Raw genomic sequence first — 13,501 nt, 5'->3', positions numbered from 1 at the left:
ACGAATTAGACGCCTTTATTTATATAATAAATTTCTTGGAAAAATACAAAAGTTGATGCTATAATGATTTTTTGCAAAAATAAATAAATAAATTTCGATTATACTAATTATTTTTATTTTTTATAATCAATATATTTATGGTTTTGAAATTTTAAAAGGTTAAAGTACGTCGGAATGTGGGATCTAGGTGGGAATGGGGCCTATATAGAATAGAGGTAAGCTAATGTATGTAATGAGAAGGGGGGAGACTACGACGTCGTTTCTGGACTTTTGTAAGTTGATGATGGGGATTTAGGGGGGCTGATAATTTTATTTTTATGTTATATTTTTGTAGGTTTGTTATGTGTAAGGAATAATTACTGTGTTTTTTTGGTTGGTTCGTACTAAAATTAAATAATTGTGTTTTGTTTTTATTCTGGTTACATCAAACTTGTACTATTAACTTGTCCCCGAAGTATTATGCACAACAGTGTGTGTATGTATAAACTAAAAATGAGAGAAAGACTATAAAGTTGAAAATGATAGCTCCTTCAGAGAAAGAATGGTGTTATTTTAATTTAAGGAAAAAGCATGATTGGAATAATACGCTAAGTCACAAGCATTTACAGACCATTCCTATAAGGTATTTTATAGTGTCTAACATCTTATTAGAATGTGTTATATTTTTATTAGGGCAATTTAGTTATCGAGTATCAAATATTTTTATTTTAATTTAATTGAAATATGTAGAAATCAATATTAACTTGTACCAATATTTATATAAAGTAACGGACATCTCGGAATACACTTTAATATTTATCAGCATCTATATTTTATATAACCTAATAGCATAAATGTTCTTTAATTCATTATGAATCGATATTTTTCTTCTCTTACAATTAGTTATTTGAATTTAATTTAATTAGTAATTAATTATAGTTTATACAAGTATCATTTTTATGGTAGAGTGTCTTGCAAAATTATGATAGATTTAATGGTATGAATTATAGTGTTGACCAAAATAATTTTATTATTATGAACAGGGGCGTTGCAAGCTCACGTCCATGAAGGACATAAGCTCCTCTCATATTTTTATCATGATAAATAATTTTTTTATATCAAATATAGTAAATTTATATGTAATGACCCTCTCAATTTAAAGGCTAATAATAAATTAATATGATAAACAACATAGTGATCAACCATGAAAACATAATTTTCCATTAAAAAAAATAATGGTATGCAAAAAGGTTCATTGTCAACCATAAAAGCATGATTTATAATTCAAGAAATTTGAACAAACATTAAGATGATTTAATTCAGATTTCTTTGATGAGTATCCCACTTGGTTGCAGTATAGTACAATTAAAGATTATGTGTTTTGTTGGTGATGTTACTTTTTTTTTTAAAAAAATTGGAAAACAAGGGGATGGTAATTCTTTTGTTAAGAAAGGATTTTGAAATTGGAAAGAAAAAAGAAAATTGCAAAACTTGTTGTTGTATCTTCTTAGAGAATTAGAATTTAATAAAATGATTATTTTGAATATTATATAAGTATTGTTGTGTTTGTAACTCAAATTCTAATTGGCTTAGTTTGAGAAACTCGTGATGCGATTTTTTATGATGAAACAAATACTGAAAAAATTGGGGCTTTATGGTGGTAGTAGAGAGATTGGCCCGATATGCTTGATTTCGTTTAGTATATATGGCCGCATTTGTAATACTCCTATTCATTTTGACCCAGCGAATTTTTTCTTCTTAGGTCGTAGTTTGTTTTAGGGAAGTTTTAAAAAATAGGGCTTTTATGCTATTAATGTGCAAAAATATAGGAGTTATATTTTTCTTAATTTGTATTGAAAATTTATTAAAGAAAAAGTTAAAGTATGGAAATACAATTAGTATCTAACGAAAATATGGAAATGTCACATTTTTTTTTTATCATAGTTATGTTTTCTTTGATTTTGAAGGTAATTTTTTTTTTCCATCATTTTTTTATTATTTTTTTTCCTTACTTGTTTTTTCTTCCTTTTTTTTTTCTACCAATTTTTTCCGTCATTTTTTTTCTTTCCATTTTTTCATTATTTTCTTCTTTTTTTCATTTATCTATTTTTTTTTTTCATTTGTATTGTTTTGTTTATTTTTTCAGTTTTTTTTCATTCTATTTTTTTTTTCATTTTTGTATTTATTATTTTCAACTTCCATTTTTTTTTATCTTTTTTCACATATATGAGTTTTTTTTTTCTTCCATTTTTTTTCATTTTTTTCTACCAATTTTTTTTATCCATATTTTTTTTCTTTTCATTTTTCCATTATTTTTCTTCTTCTTCTTTTCATTCTTATTTATTCATCTATTTTTTTTCATTCATAATTTCTTTTGTTTTTTTTTCATTTTTGTACTTATTTTTTTCCCATTCTATTTCCTTTTTTTCCACACATATATTTTAACATTACATAATTATTCTACTATTTTTTTATTTATTATCTTTTATTATTGTAATTTTTTTATAGTTTTTTCCACTATATGTAAAAAAAATTCAAATCAATTTTTTTAGCATTTTCTTTTTACTGTAACACTTATAGGAATACCAAAATTTGGAAAGAAAACTAATAAAAATATGAAAACGTGAATGGGTAACTGGTTACCTTCACATTCTTTGTATGTATATTTCTGAGGGTAACCGGTTACTTTCACGTTCTGGTGTGTGTATATTTATGGTTTTTTTATGGTAACTAGTTACTTATGTTACTAAAATCATAGTTACTTCTTCTTCATTTTTTAATGAAGTGTTATTCTATTTTTTCCTTCAAATTTGATGTTTCTTTTCATATTTAATATGAGTAACTCGTCACTCCTCTTAGGTAACTGGTTACCCCTCCTGGTGCATGTTATTTAACTTAGCTCTAGGATTTTTTTATAAGATCAATTAAGTAACTGGTTACCCTACCCAGGATTTGAAAAAAAAAACGTACAATATTAAAAAAAAACATGTTTCTAATAAATAAATAAAATTTTTAAAAACAATTCATATTACAAAAAAAAATTTGCAAAACAACCAAAAAAAAAATTAATATAAAATTAGTAATATAAAAAAAATATAAAAAAACAAATAACCTAAAAAAATAATAATAAAATTACAAACATACCCTTCCAAATTTGATTAAGAGTAAAACTATGGTATAAACCAACTTTTATACAAAAATATGGGAAAATAAACCCATAAAAGTGAAAATTCTTAAAAAAAACCATAGATTAACTTTTTTTTGAAAAAAAACCATATTTTTGCATACTCTATTAAAAATCTCATACAAAATATAATTTCCTCTTTTTTTTTAGGGATATTTGCGGCTAAAATACCCAAACTTACAACTTACTAACACTTAAATACCCAAACTGATTTTTTGGTGGCAAAAGTACCAAAACGTTAAATTTACTTGCAATTAGAGATACACAGTGTTAAATATTAAAGTTGACTGGTCAAAGGACACGTGGCACTACATGATTGGTCCACATTGTTATTATTCTTAAAATAATTTTCAATTTATTTTTAAATTTAACAAAAAATAAAATTTACATTTTTTTCAAAAAAAATTCAAACTTTTTTCAATTTAAGATTAAGTATCAAAAATACATTTTTTTAAATTTAATTTTTTATTGTTAATATCCTCAAATTTTTTTATTTATTATTATTATTATTAAAATCTTCCTATTTATCATTTTTTCTACTTTTTTTTCAATTAAAGATTAAGTAATTTTGTTTAAAATCCAAGCAATAATTTAAGATTAAATATTTTTTTTACTTAATATTAAATTGATTAAAAGCAACAAATTTGATTTTTTTTTTTAAAAAATGAGAAAAAATTATTTTTTGCTACTTTTAAATTGAAAAACAATAAATTTGATTTTTTTTTAAAAAAAATGAAAAATATAAAATGATATATTTTTTTAAGGGATATTTGCGGCTAAAATACCCAAACTTACAACTTACTAACACTTAAATACCCAAACTGATTTTTTGGTGGCAAAAGTACCAAAACGTTAAATTTACTTGCAATTATAGATACACAGTGTTAAATATTAAAGTTGACTGGTCAAAGGACACGTGGCACTACATGATTGGTCCACATTGTTATTATTCTTAAAATAATTTTCAATTTATTTTTAAATTTAACAAAAAATAAAATTTACATTTTTTTCAAAAAAAATTCAAACTTTTTTCAATTTAAGATTAAGTATCAAAAATACATTTTTTTAAATTTAATTTTTTATTGTTAATATCCTCAAATTTTTTTATTTATTATTATTATTATTAAAATCTTCCTATTTATCATTTTTTCTACTTTTTTTTCAATTAAAGATTAAGTAATTTTGTTTAAAATCCAAGCAATAATTTAAGATTAAATATTTTTTTTACTTAATATTGAATTGATTAAAAGCAACAAATTTGATTTTTTTTTGAAAAAAATGAGAAAAAATTATTTTTTGCTACTTTTAAATTGAAAAACAATAAATTTGATTTTTTTTTTTAAAAAAATGAAAAATATAAAATGATATATTTTTTTAAAAATTATTTTAAATAATAATAATGTGGACCAATCATGTGGTGCCACGTGTCATTTGACCGGTCAACTTTAACATTTAACACTGTGTATCTCTAATTGCAAGTAAATTTCATGTTTGGGTACTTTTGCCACCAAAAAATCAGTTTGGGTATTTAAGTGTTAGTAAGTTGTAAGTTTAGGTATTTTAGCCGCAAATATCTCTTTTTTTTATAAGGGTTTCCATGAGAAATGTGTGTTTTTTTATTTTCTTATTCATTGCATGTTCATATTTTCTAGCTATAATGTTTGTTTTACTGGAAACAAAAATCATATCATATATGTTCCATGAAGACGTTAAAGGTATTTAAAAGTCTTTTGATTTTATTAAAATAAAAATCATGTTAGTTATTACATAGAAAATTTTGATAATAACTCTAAATTAATTAGTCTTGAACCAATAAATATTTTATTTTATCTTGAACTTTTAATGTAACAGAAAACGCATATCTTTACAAAATTTAAATAATTTATTACTACATAGAGGTAAGTTTTTAATATGTTACTTAGAAAATTTATAGTTTATTATAATATAAAGTTTATTTTTATTTATAATTTATTTAAGTTGGAACTAGATGAAAGTTATTCTTATATGAGATTAAGCTTATAGTTGTATATCCAAAGCTTTAATGATTTTTATTTTAATTTTTTTGAACAAGTAGATCTACTTGACAATTATAACAAACTAAGCAGTAAAGGACGAAGAAAAAAAAAACCATAGTGGTCCATCTACCTAGCTGCTTAATTAGACTTGGTTTAGAATTACAATTTTTTTTACATTATATTTTGTTTCATTTTTTAAATTAACACATGGCACATGATATGTGAATATTATTGAAATTATTATATAATTTAAAATATTAATAATTATGTTTTTACTTGATGATATTAAATACAAGTGTTAAATAATAATTGATATAATTTCAGTATTTGAAAGCTTTTTGGACCACTTTCAACTGGTATATTTTGGTAGGCTAAACCTAAAAAAAAAATAAGCATTATAATAATCTTTAAAAGAGAAATTAATAGCAATAATCTCATACGAATAAGGGTAAAGAAAGGGGGCCAAAGGGTATAAGCCCTTTTGGTGGATCGATTAACTGGGTGGCTTTATTCAACACACAAATAAAGATAGTTCTTGGACTTTTAGGTTTTTTCTTTATGAAACCAGATCGACAAAAGGTTGTTCGATTATTTAATTTTCTAGTATATTTTTGTTATCAAAATCTTGAAAAAGAAAATGTTCATGTTAAAATTAACATGTTAAAGTGTCAAAATGCTAAACTAGCACATACCTTTATGTAAAATCCTATTTTGGCTAACTATTTTAATAAATATATTTTATTCTTTAAAGGGTATTTTTCGAAATTGTATATTTAGTAATTAAGTGTGATCGTGTCTCATTTTGGTAACAATCAATTCTTTATTAAGTGCATTTTATATATAGTAAAATTTCCTTAATTATTTATGGTAACATTGTCTATAATGAGTATGTGTATTAAATAATTATTCTCTATATTTTTTTCTTGATTTTATCTGTTTAAAATGAGGAAATTGAATGACACTTGTGCCCAAAGGAAGTTAATTTCGAAATGAACTTGGTTGGGTTTTAAGACCAGGTTCGTCCATTTCCTGATGCTACAGAATGATTGTCTGTCACATCTAGAAATTCCTCCAGTAAATTGAAAAGAGAAGTTATTTTGAGTAACTTCCCGATTTGGTCTGATTTAGGCCATTAACGAGATTGGTTGGCTTAGGGGTTTCTAAATTCTATAAATACCAGACCTAAGCAGCAGCCATTTTCATCTCTTCACCACTCTAACATTTTATATTTTGAAGAGTTCTTTTATATGTAAGGAGTAGTCTTTGTTCAACTATCTCTTTGTTTGTTTGTTTTGCTTTGTGTTGTTTATTCTTAAACATGTCATAAAGCTTGTGAACGTGACACACAATCTTCTAGAGAAGATTTCCATAAGTCTCACTTCGAGAGGAAGCAAGCACTCATCAAGTTCAGAAGAGATTTCGTGTTCTTAGTGTTTGTCAAAATCAAATTATTAAAGTGGAGTACTTCAAGGTTGCGACAAGAATTTAGAGGGAGTCTAAATTTGTATAAGTCAATTGCTTTTTGTATTCTTAAGACTTTACTAATTGATTTTATCTCTAGGCTTCCCGAACCACTTAAATTTTTTTTTGTGTCACGTTACTTTTAGTTTATTTACTTTTTGTTCATATATTCTGATTCATCAGCAATCTGTCCTGATTCATCAGAATATCTATCTGATCAAACAATTGTTTAACTATTCCGCATTAATTAAATTGTTTGTTAAATTCAGTTGGTAATCTTAAAAAACGGAATTTCAATTGGTATGAGAGCGGTTCACTAAACTCTTAGTGAGATCTTTTTTTTTTCTTTCCGTTTGTTTGTGTTTCTGTTTGCAACATGTCATTTTTTGCAGAAGGGAGTTCTATAACTCATCCACCATTGCTTAATGATTAAAACTATCCTTATTGAAAGGTGATAACTTCATTTTAGTGTCGTTTTAGAATGTGTTTTTGTGGTAATCTTGAGTCTTTATGTTTGTTTTGTGCAAGATTACGCTTTTTGTTTGTCGTTGTTGTAGGTTGGTGCGTTGAATCATGAGAAAAATGTAAAAATAAGAGAAAATGGTGGAAAAACGAAGCTTTTGGTGGTTGTTCGACTCGAAATGGTGCTAAGGGCGAGTTAAAATCAATTTTTGATGAAGGAATGAGGTTGAAAGGCTTAAATTGAGAAATAATGGAATTAGGGCCGCGACTGGGAGTTTAGAGTCGTGACTCTAGCCAAGTCAGAAACATAAAGCTGTTGAAGGGAATTAGTGCCATAACTTGCCCTTATAAGTCACAGCGCTAGTGGAAGTCAAAGGCTAAATCAGGAGGACATCAAAGACACGGGTCGCGACTTTATATTGCCTGAGTCGCAGCGCCTGAAGACATACGAAGACTTGGAATGCCTTTTAAACAGACATGGGCCGCGACCTAGGGAAGGCCAAGTCGCGAGCCACCTATGAAAAAACAAGGGATTCGTGATTTTTTAGTATAAATTCAGATTTTAGGGTTTAATTAGAGGGAGTTCATATTTTAATTACGTGTTTAGAGATTAATTTTGATTATGAGATTAGTTTTTTTGCACTTTTATATTATTTATTTCTTCTTCAAGTCTTTGAATCTTATGTTTCTGAATTTTTTTTCTTTTTTTTGATTTAGTCATGTCTGATATGAACTCAACACTTTTATCTAGGGTTTAATGCAGTCACCTGGATTTCTATTAAATGTAATTATGATGTTCTATTGATTTTTCTTCTTTATTCTAATCTATATAATGTTTGCTTAATGCTAGTAAATACCTGATCAATTTTTGCTTGATTTATGATTTTGATTCAAAATTCGAAAGATGAGAATTGAATATGCTATCGTTATATAGACATAGGTTACATATTGGACGAAAGTACCTGTATGACTTATGTAGTAATTAAGTTTCTATGCTTAATGCCTGCTATATGCTTAAGTTTATCACAGAGATGTAGGAAACCTGCATATAGGATGAGATCTTATACCTTGAAAAAGAATATGAATCGATTTATATTAACCTACTATTAGAATAGGAATAAAGAAATTTAGAACTGATTAATAAAATTAGTAGAATGAAAAGTTGATGAATTTAATACCCTAGGTCTTTTTATTATTGATTGTCATCTTTTGATTAGTTATTTTTGTTCATAGTTATTTAAAATTTTATAATTCGATTTATTCATCTAAATTTTGTTTGCCAAATAAAAATTAAAGAACAATTATTGGTAATTGGTTAATAATCTTTGTGGGAACGATACTCTATTTACTATTGATATTACTTGAATTGATTGTGTGCACTTACGTATCATATTTTCACGATCAAGATTTTGGCGTCGTTGCTGGGGAGGACTTGGCTCAAAAATTCCTTGGTAAATATTTTCCTCCTGCGAAGTCAACCCGAATTAGATGAGAGATTAATAACTTCCATCAGCTGGATGGGGAGTCTTTATATGATGCATGAGAACGTTTTATAGAGTTACAAAGGAAATGCCTACATCATGGAATAGAGAAGTGGCTGTTGGTTCATACATTTTACAATGGTTTGGGGGGAAATACAAGGACAATTATAGATGCAGCATCGGGAGGAGCGTTTATGAGAAAAAGTGCTAATGAAGCATATGATTGGGCATTGGCCCCTGTAAATGCGCATGATTATGATTATGCCTGTGATTATTGATGAAGCATGTTGAGTGCTCTATATATGGATATTTGTTATATGATGAGTGCTTGGTTGGATTATATACTTGAGAAAAGCATTGACTTATCAGTCAATGACGACAATAGTGTTAGGAAAATGTGTATTTTGCCTCAATGGAAATAATAATAAATTACAACTCTATGCAATATATTACAAATAAATAATGATTGATTAAAAAGAGTTACAACTCTATAACTGAAAATTACAAATAAACAAATAAAATGAAGAAGATGATGAAGAAGAGAATAGTAAAATACAACTCTAAGCAAAATGTTACAAATAAAGTAAAGTGTTTGAAACAAAAAAAAAAGAAAAGATTACAACTCTTGAACAAAAAATACAAGTAAATAGAGAAGAACAATATAAACATGAAAAGCAATAGAATGAAAGAAAGGAACAAGAAACAAAAGATAAACAACTCTCACTCACACTACCAAAGTGAAGAGTGTTGGGGATCACCAACTTGAACAAGATTTGAAACCTTTGTCCAAAAGCTTATTTCCCCTAACTCAAGCACTAAGGGATCTCTCACAGATTATAGGAAATGCTTTATGGAATTATCAAGCCTCAAGGTGTTTCTAGCCAATTGCTCTAATGGATATAAATGTTGTGTCTTACAAGTGAGCTATAGACTCCTATTTATAAAGTTTAGAGACACCCTTTGAATTTCAAATTCCACCAACCCCCATGGTTGTTACCAATGTTTAATTGGATTAATATGGAATTAAAAATGAGATTTGGGAGTTATTTAGGTTTTTTGAGCCGTTCAACAAAGATTGAAAAAACTGAAAAAATGGTCAGTTTTAAGCCTGTGGCCGCAGCCAGAGACATTAGTGGCAGCGACCACTAGCCTCTGTCCCACAAGCCGCGGCCACCAACATTCAGTGGCCGCGGCCACCGACCATTTTCAGCACTTAAAAATTTGTTATTTTTCCAAATGGTTCCAAACCCTCCCAAATGATTTTGTAACTCCCAAAACACATTATTGGGGTTTAAATCATATCTCTAACAGCCATATCACATATGGCTTTATGAAATTCATCTCAATATTGTGTAACAACAAATTTACACAATAAAGGGTAATATTTGGAAGTTACAAATTTGTAACACCAAATATGTTACATTATTTGGATATATCTCATATATCTAAATATTGTAACTCTATATTATATGTTACAATATGTGACACTCTTTGTCACATTTATTTAATCTAAAACATTATATTATAAAATAATATAACATTCTCCCACTAGATTAAATAGTTATCTATTGTAACACTTATTCAATCAATCATTATATTTTAAAATATAACATATCCCCCACTTGATTAAATAAGAACTCTCTCTTATAGAAGTCATTGCATTAGTGCATAAAGCAAAATATTTTTCAACTTGAACTTTACTATAGTGTAATTATCACAAAATTTGTCAAAAATTTGGTTGCACTAGGCATTGAACCATCTTTTCATGATAACAAATCGGTGATAACACACACACCTTTGTGATGTTCACTTGAGACCTCTATGTCTCGCTTTGCACCGTTAATGGCCATGTGCACTTTCCATTCATGGACGTTCTTGAGAATACTCCCAATTCTCATGAGAGGCGGCACCACCCCTAGGTCCACATAGGTAGAATTCTTACAGTATTTTGTTACCAAAAATATTGTCTTTACAAGACTGAATTCTATTAAAAAACCTTTCGGTTTTAACCCTCCACTTGGTAACACACAAGTACTCAATATCTCAGATGGGATTTGTTTTGAGTACAACTAATATTCACTTGATTGACTTGTTATTACTTATTGAACCTAACACCAGTTGAATAACTAGTGTTAAGATAGGGTACCATCAATCATGAATCTCTTTAGGGAGTTTAAGTCCCATCCCTCGAGATGATACAACCACTAAATCCCTCGTTAGTGGCTTAGTGAAAGGATCTGCCAGATATTCACTTGTTCTCACATAGGATATTGAGATGACTCCTCTTTGAATCAATTCTCGTACATATCCATGTCTTAGACTAATGTGTCTAGACTTCCCATTATACACTCCGATGTATGCTCTAGCCAATGTCGCTTGTTTATCACAATGTATCGACATAGTAGATACATTCTCTTTGATTAGGGGAATCTTTATCAACAGATCCATTAACCATTCAGCCTCTTTTCCGGTAGCAGCTAGAGCTATGAACTCTGCTTCCATAGTGGAATGAGATATACAGGTTTGTTTCTTGGAACCCCAAGAAATTGCACCTCCACCAAGTGTAAATACCCAACCAATTGTGGACAAGTTGTCCCCAAGATTGGATATCCAACTTGCATCTGTATATCCTTCTAATATCGAAGGAAATTTGGAGTAGTGAAGGCTTAGTCCTTTGGTTTTCTCGAGATAACCTAGGACTCTTCCAATTGCCTTCCAGTGATCCACATTTGGATTACTTGTAAACCTACTAAGTTTACTTACCGCAAATGCTATATCAGGTCTAGTACACTGGGCAACGTACATTAGACTCCCTATAGCACTAGCGTACTCCAATTGAGCCACCGCTCTTCCTTCATTCTTCTCTAGCTTTAAAATATGATCGAATGGAGTATTGGCATCTTTAACCTTGAGATGGTTAAATTTGTTCAATACTTTCTCAACATAGTGGGTTTGCCCTAATGCAAAACCCCCACTATGTTTCTTTACTTTGATACCAAGTATGGTGTCAGCTTCTCCAAGATCTTTCATCTTGAAGGTTGATGATAGAAACCTCTTCGTTTTTTCTATCCCTTTCATGCTATTACTTAGAATAAGCATGTCATCCACATATAAGCAAACAATGATCACATATCCTTTACAAGTTTTGGAATACAAACACTTGTCTCCATTGTTATGTCTAAACCCATTAGACATGATGGCTTGATCAAATTTCTCATGCCATTGCTTAGGAGCTTGTGTCAATCCATATAAGGATTTTACAAGTCTACAAACTTTATGTTCATATTTTGGTAGGACAAACCCTTCGGGTTGTTCCATATAGACCTCCTCATTGAGGTCACCATTAAGGAATGCCGTTTTGACATCCATTTGATGAACACACAAGTTGTGTATAGAAGCTAAAGCGAACAAAATTCTTATAGAAGTTGTTCTTGCAACAGGCGCATAGGTATCGAAATAATCGATACCCTCTTTTTGCCTAAACCCTTTAGCTACTAATCTAGCTTTAAAGGTTTGGATAGTGCCGTTAATGTGGTATTTTCTCCTAAATACCCACTTACACCCAATTGGCTTAGACCCCGGTGGGAGGTCTACCAATTCCTAAGTGTTATTGGAAAGAATGGAATCCATCTCATCATTGATGGCTTCTTTCCAAAATGCACTATCTCTCGATTGCATAGCTTCTTTATAAATCTTAGGATCATTCTCAACGAGAAGTACAATAGGAATTTTTCTAATGACTTCCTCTTTATTTCCTTCTACCATGTAGAATGAAATTCGTTGAGAATCTATCTCATACACTACTAGACTTTTATGATTTTTAAGCCTTTGACTTCTTCTAGGTTCAAAGGGTTGCTTTACATCCTTTTGAGAATTCTCCTCTTGAGAATCAACATCGGATGTAGAAGCTTGAGAATTGTTCTCATATAATAAATTCTCCTTTAGAGATGTTGAAGCTTGAGAATTGTTGTCACATAACATATTCTCAAAAAATTCAACTTCTCTAGATTCAATCACAACATTAGACTCTAAGTCTAATAGTCTATAAGCTTTACTATTGTTGGCATAACCAACAAAAGCACACTTTATGACTCTTGAACCTAACTTTGTTCTATTAGGTTCGTTTTTCTTGCAATATGCAAGGCGCCCCCACACTTTGAAGTACCCTATGTTGGGTTTTCTTCCTTTCCATAACTCATATGGAGATATCTCATTTTTCTTCATCGGTATTCGATTAAGAATGTGACAAACGGTTAAAAGCGCTTCACCCCATAAGTTGAAGTTCAACTTAGAAAACACCAACATAGAATTTATCATCTCTAGATAAGTCCTATTTTTCCTTTCGGCAACACCATTGTGTTAAGGTGTAGTGCACTCATGAATTATACCATTTTCTTCACAAAATGTATTGAATTCATTAGAGAAGTACTCTTCTCCTCTATCACTTCTTAGCACCTTAATCTTTTTATTTAGTTGATTTTCAACTTCTAATTTATACAATTTAAAAGCATCAAAAGTTTCATCTTTATGCTTTAAATGGAACACATATGTATATCTACTAAAATCATCTATAAAAGTAAGAAAATACATTTTACCACCTCTAGTTAAAACACCATTTAATTAACAAAGATCACTATGGATTAAATCTAGTAAGTTAGATGATCTTTCTACACTAGGAAATGATTTCTTAATCATTTTTGCCTTAACACATGTTTCACATTTACCATAGTTTTTAATATTGCATGTAATCATACCACATTTTACTACTCTTTTCATAGTTGAAAAACCTATATGCGATAGTCTAAGATGCCACAACAATAAAGAATCATACTCAACAATATAGGCGGAATTAGCATTTTTATTGATAACATTGAAAGTTATATCATTGGTGCACAATTTAACCATTCCCTCACAAGAGT

General features: G+C 28.8%; 1 non-coding gene across 1 annotated transcript; it reads right to left on the bottom strand.

Annotated features, from left to right (window-relative positions):
• Positions 1 to 8,581: 8,581 nt before the first annotated feature.
• LOC133820802 (small nucleolar RNA R71) lies at positions 8,582 to 8,688 on the bottom strand. Its single transcript, XR_009887201.1, has one exon. It is a non-coding gene; the product is annotated as a small nucleolar RNA R71 (small nucleolar RNA).
• Between the last annotated feature and the right edge of the window lie 4,813 nt (positions 8,689 to 13,501).

The sequence above is a fragment of the Humulus lupulus genome, chromosome 2, assembly GCF_963169125.1.
Source record: "Humulus lupulus chromosome 2, drHumLupu1.1, whole genome shotgun sequence".
NCBI lineage: Eukaryota > Viridiplantae > Streptophyta > Magnoliopsida > Rosales > Cannabaceae > Humulus > Humulus lupulus.
Note: the sequence above shows the minus strand (reverse complement) of the source record. Positions and strands in the feature narration are given on the sequence as shown.